The sequence below is a fragment of the Panulirus ornatus genome, chromosome 68 (genome assembly GCF_036320965.1).
Source record: "Panulirus ornatus isolate Po-2019 chromosome 68, ASM3632096v1, whole genome shotgun sequence".
In the NCBI taxonomy this organism is placed as follows: Eukaryota; Metazoa; Arthropoda; class Malacostraca; order Decapoda; family Palinuridae; genus Panulirus; species Panulirus ornatus.
This window is the reverse complement of record NC_092291.1, coordinates 140,837-153,959: the sequence shown is the minus strand read 5'-3', so window position 1 is coordinate 153,959 and position 13,123 is coordinate 140,837.

Genomic DNA, 13,123 nt, shown 5'->3' with positions numbered 1-13,123 from the left:
CCTAATAACCTTGCTCTTATTCACATTTACTCTCAACTTTCTTCTTCCACACACTTTACCAAACTCAGTCACCAGCTTCTGCAGTTTCTCACATGAATCAGCCACCAGCGCTGTATCATCAGCGAACAACAATTGACTCACTTCCCAAGCTCTCTCATCCCCAACAGACTTCATACTTGCCCCTCTTTCCAGGACTCTTGCATTTACCTCCTTTACAACCCCATCCATAAACAAATTAAACAACCATGGAGACATCACACACCCCTGCCGCAAACCTACATTCACTGAGAACCAATCACTTTCCTCTCTTCCTACACGTACACATGCCTTACATCCTCGATAAAAACTTTTCACTGCTTCTAACAACTTGTCTCCCACACCATATATTCTTAATACCTTCCACAGAGCATCTCTATCAACTCTATCATATGCCTTCTCCAGATCCATAAATGCTACATACAAATCCCTTTGCTTTTCTAAGTATTTCTCACATACATTCTTCAAAGCATCACTGATTCCCTAAATACATCCCATTCCTCCCCCACTCCCCTTACTTCCATTGTTCTTACCTTTTCCATTCTGTACTCAGCTGTATGAAATTTCTAGTTCAAATTAGCCTGTAAGCACAGACAACCACAGATACACACACACACACACACACACACACATATATATATATATATATATATATATATATATATATATATATATATATATATATATATATATATATATATATATATATATATATATATATATATATGTACATATATATATATATATATATATATATATATATATATATATATATATATATATATATATATATATATATATATATATATATATATATATATATATATATATATATATATACATATATATATATATATATATATATATATATATATATATATATGTGTGTGTGTGTGTGTGTGTGTGTGTATCTGTGGTTGTCTGTGCTTACAGGCTAATTTGAACTAGAAATTTCATACAGCTGAGTACAGAATGGAAAAGGTAAGAACAATGGAAGTAAGGGGAGTGGGGGAGGAATGGGATGTATTTAGGGAATCAGTGATGGATTGCGCAAAAGATGCTTGTGGCATGAGAAGAGTGGGAGGTGGGTTGATTAGAAAGGGTAGTGAGTGGTGGGATGAAGAAGTAAGAGTATTAGTGAAAGAGAAGAGAGAGGCATTTGGACGATTTTTGCAGGGAAAAAATGCAATTGAGTGGGAGATGTATAAAAGAAAGAGACAGGAGGTCAAGAGAAAGGTGCAAGAGGTGAAAAAAAGGGCAAATGAGAGTTGGGGTGAGTGAGTATCATTAAATTTTAGGGAGAATAAAAAGATGTTCTGGAAGGAGGTAAATAAAGTGCGTAAGACAAGGGAGCAAATGGGAACTTCAGTGAAGGGCGCAAATAGGGAGGTGATAACAAGTAGTGGTGATGTGAGAAGGAGATGGAGTGAGTATTTCGAAGGTTTGTTGAATGTGTTTGATGATAGAGTAGCAGATATAGGGTGTTTTGGTCGAGGTGGTGTGCAGAGTGAGAGGGTTAGGGAAAATGATTTGGTAAACAGAGAAGAGGTAGTGAAAGCTTTGCGGAAGATGAAAGCCGGCAAGGCAGCAGGTTTGGATGGTATTGCAGTGGAATTTATTAAAAAAGGGGGTGACTGTATTGTTGACTGGTTAGTAAGGTTATTTAATGTATGTATGACTCATGGTGAGGTGCCTGAGGATTGGCGGAATGCGTGCATAGTGCCATTGTACAAAGGCAAAGGGGATAAGAGTGAGTGCTCAAATTACAGAGGTATAAGTTTGTTGAGTATTCCTGGTAAATTATATGGGAGGGTATTGATTGAGAGGGTGAAGGCATGTACAGAGCATCAGATTGGGGAAGAGCAGTGTGGTTTCAGAAGTGGTAGAGGATGTGTGGATCAGGTGTTTGCTTTGAAGAATGTATGTGAGAAATACTTAGAAAAGCAAATGGATTTGTATGTAGCATTTATGGATCTGGAGAAGGCATATGATAGAGTTGATAGAGATGCTCTGTGGAAGGTATTAAGAATATATGGTGTGGGAGGAAAGTTGTTAGAAGCAGTGAGAAGTTTTTATCGAGCATGTAAGGCATGTGTACGTGTAGGAAGAGAGGAAAGTGATTGGTTCTCAGTGAATGTAGGTTTGCGGCAGGGGTGTGTGATGTCTCCATGGTTGTTTAATTTGTTTATGGATGGGGTTGTTAGGGAGGTAAATGCAAGAGTTTTGGAAAGAGGGGCAAGTATGAAGTCTGTTGGGGATGAGAGAGCTTGGGAAGTGAGTCAGTTGTTGTTCGCTGATGACACAGCGCTGGTGGCTGATTCATGTGTGAAACTGCAGAAGCTGGTGACTGAGTTTGGTAAAGTGTGTGGAAGAAGAAAGTTAAGAGTAAATGTGAATAAGAGCAAGGTTATTAGGTACAGTAGGGTTGAGGGTCAAGTCAATTGGGAGGTGAGTTTGAATGGAGAAAAACTGGAGGAAGTGAAGTGTTTTAGATATCTGGGAGTGGATCTGGCAGCGGATGGAACCATGGAAGCGGAAGTGGATCATAGGGTGGGGGAGGGGGCGAAAATTCTGGGGGCCTTGAAGAATGTGTGGAAGTCGAGAACATTATCTCGGAAAGCAAAAATGGGTATGTTTGAAGGAATAGTGGTTCCAACAATGTTGTATGGTTGCGAGGCGTGGGCTATGGATACAGTTGTGCGCAGGAGGATGGATGTGCTGGAAATGAGATGTTTGAGGACAATGTGTGGTGTGAGGTAGTTTGATCGAGTGAGTAACGTAAGGGTAAGAGAGATGTGTGGAAATAAAAAGAGCGTGGTTGAGAGAGCAGAAGAGGGTGTTTTGAAGTGGTTTGGGCACATGGAGAGGATGAGTGAGGAAAGATTGACCAAGAGGATATATGTGTCGGAGGTGGAGGGAACAAGGAGAAGAGGGAGACCAAATTTTAGGTGGAAAGATGGAGTGAAAAAGATTTTGTGTGATGGGGGCCTGAACATGCAGGAGGGTGAAAGGAGGGCAAGGAACAGAGTGAATTGGAGCGATGTGGTATACCGGGGCTGACGTGCTGTCAGTGGATTGAATCAAGGCATGTGAAGCGTCTGGGGTAAACCATGGAAAGCTGTGTAGGTATGTATATTTGCGTGTGTGGACGTATGTATATACATGTGTATGGGGGGGGTTGGGCCATTTCTTTCGTCTGTTTCCTTGCGCTACCTCGCAAACGCGGGAGACAGCGACAAAGTATAAAAAAAATATATATATATATATATATATATATATATATATATATATATTGGGGAAGAGCAGTGTGGTTTCAGAAGTGGTAGAGAGTGTGTGGATCAGGTGTTTGCTTTGAAGAATGTATGTGAGAAATACTTAGAAAAGCAAATGGATTTGTATGTAGTATTTATGGATCTGGAGAGGGCATATGATAGAGTTGATAGAGATGCTCTGTGGAAGGTATTAAGAATATATGGTGTGGGAGGCAAGTTGTTAGAAGCAGTGAAAAGTTTTTATCGAGGATGTAAGGCATGTGTACGTGTAGGAAGAGAGGAAAGTGATTGGTTCTCAGTGAATGTAGGTTTGCGGCAGGGGTGTGTGATGTCTCCATGGTTGTTTAATTTGTTTATGGATGGGGTTGTTAGGGAGGTAAATGCAAGAGTTTTGGAAAGACTGGCAAGTATGAAGTCTGTTGGGGATGAGAGAGCTTGGGAAGTGAGTCAGTTGTTGTTCGCTGATGATACAGCGCTGGTGGCTGATTCATGTGAGAAACTGCAGAAGCTGGTGACTGAGTTTGGTAAAGTGTGTGGAAGAAGAAAGTTAAGAGTAAATATGAATAAGAGCAGTAGGGTTGAGGGTCAAGTCAATTGGGAGGTGAGTTTGAATGGAGAAAAACTGGAGGAAGTGAAGTGTTTTAGATATCTGGGAGTGGATCTGGCAGCGGATGGAACCATGGAAGCGGAAGTGGATCATAGGGTGGGGGAGGGGGCGAAAATTCTGGGAACCTTGAAGAATGTGTGGAAGTTGAGAACATTATCTCGGAAAGTAAAAATGGGTATGTTTGAAGGAATAGTGGTTCTAACGATGTTCTATGGTTGCGAGGCGTGGGCTATGGATAGAGTTGTGCGCAGGAGGATGAATGTGCTGGAAATGAGATGTTTGAGGACAATGTGTGGTGTGTGGTGGTTTGATCGAATAAGTAACGTAAGGGTAAGAGAGATGTGTGGAAATAAAAAGAGCGTGGTTGAGAGAGCAGAATAGGGTGTATTGAAATCGTTTGGGCACATGGAGAGAATGAGTGAGGAAAGGTTGACCAAGAGGATATATGTGTCGGAGGTGGAGGGAACGAGGAGAAGAGGGAGACCAAATTGGAGGTGGAAGGATGGAGTGAAAAAGATTTTGTGTGATCGGGGCCTGAACATGCAGGAGGGTGAAAGGAGGGCAAGGAATAGAGTGAATTGGAGCGATGTGGTATACCGGGGTTGACCTGCTGTCAGTGATTGAATCAAGACATGTGAAGCGTCTGGGGTAAACCATGGAAAGCTGTGTAGGTATGTATATTTGCGTGTGTGGACGTACGTATATACATGTGTATGGGGGGGGTTGGGCCATTTCTTTCGTCTGTTTTCTTGCGCTACCTCGCAAACGCGGGAGACAGCGACAAAGTATAAAAAGAAAAAAAAAAAGAAAAATATATATATATATATATATATATATATATATATATATATATATATATATATATATATATATATATATATATATATATATGTAGACTTGTGTGAGGAAGCACCAGGAGAGACTGAGTACAGAATGGAAAAAGGTGAGAACAAAGGAGGTAAGGGGAGTGGGGGAGGAATGGGATGTATTTAGGGAAGCAGTGATGGCTTGCACAAAAGATGCTTGTGGCATGAGAAGCGTGGGAGGTGGGTTGATTTGAAAGGGTAGTGAGTGGTGGGATGAAGAAGTAAAATTATTAGTGAAAGAGAAGAGAGAGGCATTTGGACGATTTTTGAAGGGAAAAAATGGAAATGAGTGGGAGATGTATAAAAGAGAGGCAGGAGGTCAAGAGAAAGGTGTAAGAGGTGAAAAAGATGGCAAATGACAGTAGGGGTGAGAGAGTATCAATAAATTTTTTGGAGAATAAAAAGATGTTTTGGAAAGAGGTAACTAAAGTGCGTAAGACAAGGGAACAAATGGGAACTTCAGTGAAGGGGGCTAATAGGAAGTTATAACAAGTAGTGGTGATGTGAGAAGGAGATGGAGTGATTATTTTGAAGGTTTGTTGAATGTGTTTGATGATAGAGTGGCAGATATAGGGTTTTTTTGTTCGAGGTAGAGTGCAAAGTGAGAGGGATAGGGAAAATGATTTGGTAAACAGAGAAAAGTTAGTAAAAGCTTTGCGGAAGATGAAAGCCGGGAAGGCATCAGGTTTGGATGGTATTGCAGTGGAATTAATTAAAAGAGGGGGTGACTGTATTGATGACTGGTTTGTAAGGTTATTTAATGTATGTATGATTCATGGTGAGGTGCCTGAGGATTGGCAGAATGCTTGCATACTGCCATTGTACAAAGGCAAAGGGGATAAGAGTGAGTGCTCAAATTACAAAGGTATAAGTTTGTTGAGTATTCCTGGCAAATTGTATGGGAGGGTATTGATTGAGAGGGTAAAGGCATGTACAGGGCATCAGAATGGGGAAGAGCAGTGTGGTTTCAGAAGTGGTAGAGGATGTGTGGATCAGGTGTTTGATTTGAAGAATGTATGTGAGAAATACATAGATAAGCAAATGGATTTGTATATAGCATTTATGGATCTGAAGAAGTAATATGATAGGGTTGATAGAGATGCTCTGTGGAAGGTATTAAGAACATATGGTGTGGGAGGCAAGTTGTTAGAAGCCGTTAAATGTTTTTATCGAGGATGTAAGGCATGTGTGCGTGTGGGAAGAGAGGAAAGTGATTAGTTCTCAGTGAATATAGGTTTGCGGCAGGGGTGTGTGATGTCTCCATGGCTGTTTAATTTCTTTATTGATGGGGTTGTTAGGGAGGTGAATGCAAGAGTTTTTGGAAAGAGTGGCAAGTATGCAGTATGTTGTGGATGAGAGCGCTTGGGAAGTGAGTCAGTTGTTGTTGGCTGACGATGCAGCACTAACGGCTGATTCATGTGAGAAACTGCAGAAGCTGGTGGCTGAGTTTGGTAAAGTGTGTGAAAGAAGAAAGTTAAGAGTAAATGTGAATAAGAGCAAGGTCATTAGGTACAGTAGGGTTGAGGGTCAAGTCAATTGGGAGGTAAGTTTGAATGGAGAAAAACTGGAGGAAGTAAAATGTTTTAGATATCTGGGAGTGGACCTGGCAGCGGATGGAACCATGGAAGCGGAAGTGAATCATCGGGTGGGGGAGGGGGTGAAAATTCTGGGAGCATTGAAGAACGTTTGGAAGTCGAGAACATTATCTCGGAAAGCAAAAATGGGTATGTTTGAAGGAATAGTGGTTCCAACAATGTTGTATGGTTGCCAGGCGTGGACGACACATGGAATACCATCCCCCTCCCCCCTCATGTGTGTGAGGTAGCACTAGGAAAAGACAACAAAGGCTCCATTCGTTCACATTCAGTCTCCAGTTGTCACGCAATAATGCCCGAAACCACAGCTCCCTTTCGACATCCAGGCCCCACACAACTTTCCATGGTTTACCCCAGACGCTTCACATGCCCTGATTCAATCCACTGACAGCACGTCAACCCCGGTATACCACATCGATCCAATTCACTCTATTCCTTGCCCGCCTTTCACCCTCCTGCATGTTCAGACCCCGATCACCCAAAATCTTTTTCACTCCGTCTTTCCACCTCCAATTTGGTCTCCCACTTCTCGTTCCCTCCACCTCCGACACATATATCCTCTTGGTCAATCTTTCCTCACTCATTCTCTCCATGTGCCCAAACTATTTCAAAACACCCTCTTCTGCTCACTCAACCACGCTCTTTTTATTTCCACTCATCTCTCTTACCCTTACATTACTTACTTGATCAAACCACCTCACACCACACATTGCCCTCAAACATCTCATTTCCAGCACATCCAACCTCCTGCGCACAACTCTATCCATAGCCCACGCCTCGCAACCATACAAAATTGTTGGAAACACTATTCCTTCAAACATACCCATTTTTGCTTTCCGAAATAATGTTCTCGACTTCCACACATTCTTCAAGGCTCCCAGGATTTTCGCCCCCTCCCCCACCCTATGATTCACTTCCGCTTCCATGGTTTCATCCGCTGCCAGATCCACTCCCAGATATCTAAAAGACTTTACTTCCTCCAGTTTTTCTCCATTCAAACTTACCTCCCAATTGACTTGACCCTCAACCCTACTGTACCTAATAACCTTGCTCTTATTCACATTTACTCTTAACTTTCTTCTTTCACACACTTTACCAAACTCAGTCACCAGCTTCTGCAGTTTCTCACATGAAAAGTCACCAGCGCTGTATCATCAGCGAAGAACAACTGACTCACTTCCCAAGCTCTCTCATCCCCAACAGACTTCATACTTGCCCCTCTTTCCAAAACTCTTGCATTCACCTCCCTAACAACCCATCCATAAACAAATTAAACAGCCATGGAGACATCACACACCCCTGCCGCAAACCTACATTCACTGAGAACCAATCACTTTCCTCTCTTCCTACACGTACACATGCCTTACATCCTCGATAAAAACTTTTTACTGCTTCTAACAACTTGCCTCCCACTCCATATATTCTTAATACCTTCCACATAGCATCTCTATCAACTCTATCAAATGCCTTCTCCAGATCCATAAATGCTACATACAAATCCATTTGCTTTTCTAAGTATTTCTCACATGCATATATATATATATATATATATATATATATATATATATATATATATATATATATATATATATATATATATATATATATATATATATATATATTTATATATATATATATATATATATATATATATATATATATATATATATATATATATGTGTATATATATATATATATATATTTTTTTTTTTTTTTCATACTATTCGCCTTTTTTCCGCGATAGCGAGGTAGCGTTAAGAACAGAGGACTGGGCCTTTGAGGGAATATCTTCACCTGGCCCCCTTCTCTGTTCCTTGTTTTGGAAAATTAAAAAAAAAAAAAAAAAAAAAAAAAACGAGAGGGGAGGATTTCCAGCCCCCCGCTCCCTTCGCTTTTAGTCGCCTTCTACGACACGCAGGGAATACGTGGGAAGTATTCTTTCTCCCCTATCCCCAGGGATAATATATATATATATATATATATATATATATATATATATATATATATATATATATATATATATATATATATATATATATATATATATATATATATATAAATATATATATATATATATTGAAACACGAAAAGTTCTCAAGTGCACTTTCGTGTAATAATCACATCATCTGGGGAGACACAAGAGAGGAATATAACAGTCAGTTGATATACATCGAAGAGACGAAGCTAGGACGCCTTTTGGTAAATGTTTACCAAATGTTTGCCATCTAACTCTATTACCACGATAAATACGATTGAGTCTTCCATCATTTGATCCACAAAGAATTATAATCGTAATATTAATTATGGTCTATAGAAATTAGATAACTATATTTTTGATAAAATTTGTAAAAACGATAAGTTTTTGAACGCTCGTCGTCTGTCTCGGATAACCGCGTGAAGTGATTATTACACGAAAGTGTACTTGGGAACTTATCGTATTTTGTTTTCAACGTGCACTCATAGGAATATATCTATTTATTTATCTATGATAATTTGTCGCTGTCTCCCGAGTCTGCGAGGTAGCACAAGGAAAAAGACGAAAGAATGGCCCAACCCACCCACATTCACATGTATACACATACACGTCCACACACTCACATATACATACCTATACATCTCAACGTATGCATATATATACACACACAGACATATACATATACACACATGTACATAAGTTATACTGTCTCCCCTTATTCAATTACGTCGCTACCCCTCCACTCATAAAATGACTGCCCCCTCCCCCCGCATGTGCGTGAGGTAGCGCTAGGAAAAAACACCAAAGGCCACATTCCCTCACGCTCAGTTTCTAGCTGTCATGTATAATGCACCGAAACCACGCCTTCCTTTCCACATCCAAGCCCAACAAAAATTTCCATGGTTTACCCCAGATGATTCACATGACCTGGTTCAATCCATTGAAAGCACGTCGAACCCGGTATACCACATCGTTCCAATTCACTCTATTCCTTGCACGCCTTTCACCCTGATGCATGTTCAGGCCTCAATCACTCAAAATATTTTTCACTCCATCTTTACACCTCCAATTTGATCTCCCATTTCTCCTTGTTCATTCCACCTCTGACACATATGTCCTCTTGGTCAATCTTTACTCGCTCATTCTTTCCATGTGACCAAATCAATTCAAAATACCCTCTTCTGCTCTCTCAACCACACTCTTTTTATTACCACACATCTCTCTTACCCTTTCATTATTTACTCGATCAAACCACCTCACACCACATATTGTCCTCAAACATCTCAATTCTAGCACATCCAACCTCCTCCACACAACTCTATCTATAGCCCACGCCTCGCAACCATATAACATTGCTGGAACCACTATTCCTTCAAACATTCCCATTTTTGCTTTTCAAGATAACGTTCTCGACTTCCACACATTTTTCAACGTTCTCAGAACTTTCTCCCCCTCTCCCACCCGATGATTCTATTCCGCTTCCATGGTTCCATCCGCTGTCAGATCGATTCCCAGATATCTAAAACACTTCACTTCTTACAGTTTTTCTCCATTCAAACTTACCTCCCAATTGACTTGTCCCTCAACCCTACTGTACCTAATACCCTTGCTCGTATTCACATTTACTCTCAATCACCAGCTTCTGCAGTTTCTCACACGAATCAGCCACCAGTGCTATATCATCAGCGAACAACAACCGATTCCCTTCCCAAGCTCTCTCATCCACAACAGACTGTATAATTGCCCCTCTTTCCAAAACTCTTGCATTCACCTCCAAAGCAAATTAACGAACCATGGAGACATCAGGAACCCCTGCTGTAAACCAGCATTCACTGAGAACCAATCACTTTCTTCTCTTCCTACCCGTACACATGCTTTAAATCCTCGATAAAAACTTTAAATTGCTTCTAACAACTTGCTCTCCACACCATATATTCTTAATACCCTCAGCAGAGAATCTCTTTGAACTCTCTTATATCCCTTTTCCAGATCCATAAATGATACAAACAAATCCATTTGCTTTTCTAATTATTTCCCACGTATATTCTTCAAAGTAAACACCTGATCCACACATCCTCTACCACTTCTGAAAGCACAATGCTCTTCCCCAATCTGATGCTCTGTACATGCCTGCACCCTCTCAATCAATACCCTCCCATATAGTTTCCCAGGAATACTCAACAAACTTATACCTCTGTAATATGGGCACGCACTTTCATCCCCTTTGCCTTTGTACAATTGAGCTATGCTTTCTTTCCGGCAATCCTTAGGTACCTCACAATGAGTCACACATACATTGAATAACCTTACCAACCAGTCAACAACACAGCCACCCCCTTCTTTGATAAAAACCACTGTGATACCATCCAAACCCGCTGCCTTGCCGGCTTTTATCTTCCGGAAAGCTTTTACTCCCTCTTCTCAGTTTACCAAATCATTCTCCCTAACCCTCTCACTTTGCACACCACCTCGACCAAAGCACCGTATATCTGCCACTATATCATCAAACACATTTAACAAACTTTCAAAATACCTACTCCATCTCCTTCTCACATCACCACGACTTATTATCACATCCCCTTTAGCCCCCTTCAATGATGTTTCCATTTGTTCTCTTGTCTTACGCACTTTATTTACCTCCTTCTAAAACTTCTTTTTATTCCCCCAAAAATATAATGATACTCTCTCACTCCAGCTCTCATTTGCCTTCTTTTTCACCTCTTGCATATTTTTCTTGACCTCCTGCCTCTTTCTTTTATAAATATCCCAGTCATTTGCATTATTTCCCCGCAAAAATCGTCCAAAAGCCCCTCTCTTCTCTTTCACAAATAATCTTACTTCTTCATCCCACCACTCACTACCCTTTCTAATCCGCCCACCTCCTATGCTTCTAATGCCACAAGCATCTTTTGTGCAAGCCATCACTGCCTCCCAAAATACATCCCATTGCTCCCCCACTCCCCTTATATCCTTTGTTCTCACCTTTTTCCATTCTGTATTCAGTCTCTCCTGGTACTTCCTCACAAAAGTCTCCTTTCCAAGCTCACTTACTCTCATCCCTCTCTTCACCCCAACATTCTCTCTTCTTTTCTGAAAACCTCTACAAATCTATATATATATAGATTCTATATACTATATACTATTCGCCATTTCCTGCATTAGCGAGGTAGCGTTGAGAATAGAGGACTGGGATTTTGAGGGAATATCCTCACCTGGCCACCTTCTCTGTTCCCTCATTCGGAAAATTAAAAAAAAGCGAGATGGGAGGATTTCCAGCCACCCGCTCCCTCCCCTTTTAGTCGCCTTCTACGACATGCAGGGAATACATGGGAAGTATTCTTTCTCCCCTGTCCCCAGGGATATATATATATATATATATATATATATATATATATATATATATATATATATATATATATATATATATATATATATATATATATATATATATATATTCGCCATTTCCCACCATTTCTCATGATAAGAGAAGTGGACCAGGCAGTATGATACAGTGGTTGAATTGATGAAAACTACTATTGACGCTTGTGTAAATAAATTATACATTTCCCTTTTCCATAGCCAGAGGTTGAACCATTATGTGATATTCATTTTTCATTTCATTTCAAGCTAGAAATTTCATTTTTCTAAATTATTTCTTACATTTTTCATATGTATATATATGTATATGTGTGTATGTGTGTATATGTGCGTATATATATATATATATATATATATATATATATATATATATATATATATATATATATATAGATATGTTTATATATATATATATATATATATATATATATATATATATATATATATATATATATATATATATATATATATATATATATATATATATATATATATATATATATTATCACTGAGGATAGGGGAGAAAGAATACTTCCCACGTATTCCCTCCGTGTCGTAGAAGGCGACTAAAAGGGGAGGGAGCGGGTGGCTGGAAATCCTCCCCTCTCGTTTTTTTTTGATTTTCCAAAAGAAGGAACAGAGAAGGGGGCCAGGTGAGGATTTTCCCTCTAAGGCCCAGTCCTCTGTTCTTAACGCTACCTCGCAAACGCGGGAAATGGCGAATAGTATGAAAAAAAAAAAAAAAAAATATATATATATATATATATATATAATATATATATATATATATATATATATATATATATATATATATATATATATATATATATATATATATATATATATATATATATATATATATATATATATATATATATATATATATATATTATATATAATATATATATATATATATATATATATATATATATATATATATATATATTATATATATATGAATATATATATATATATAATATATATATATATATATATATATATATATTATATATATATATATATATATATATTTATATATATATATATATATATATATATATATATTATCCCTGGGGATAGGGGTGGGAAAGAATACTTCCTACGCATTCCTCGCGTGTCGTAGAAGCCCACTAGAGGGGACGGAAGCGGGGGGGCCAGAAATCCTCCCCTTCTTGTATTTTTTTAAACTCCCTAAAATGGGAAACAGAAGAAGGAGTCATGCGGGAAGTGCTCATCCTCCTCGAAGGCTCAGACTGGGGTGTCTAAATGTGTGTGGATGTAACCAAAATGTGAAAAAAGGAGAGATAGGTAGTATGTTTGAGGAAAGGAACTGGATGTTTTGGCCCTGAGTGAAACGAGGCTCAAGGGTAAAGGGGAAGAGTGGTTTGGAAATG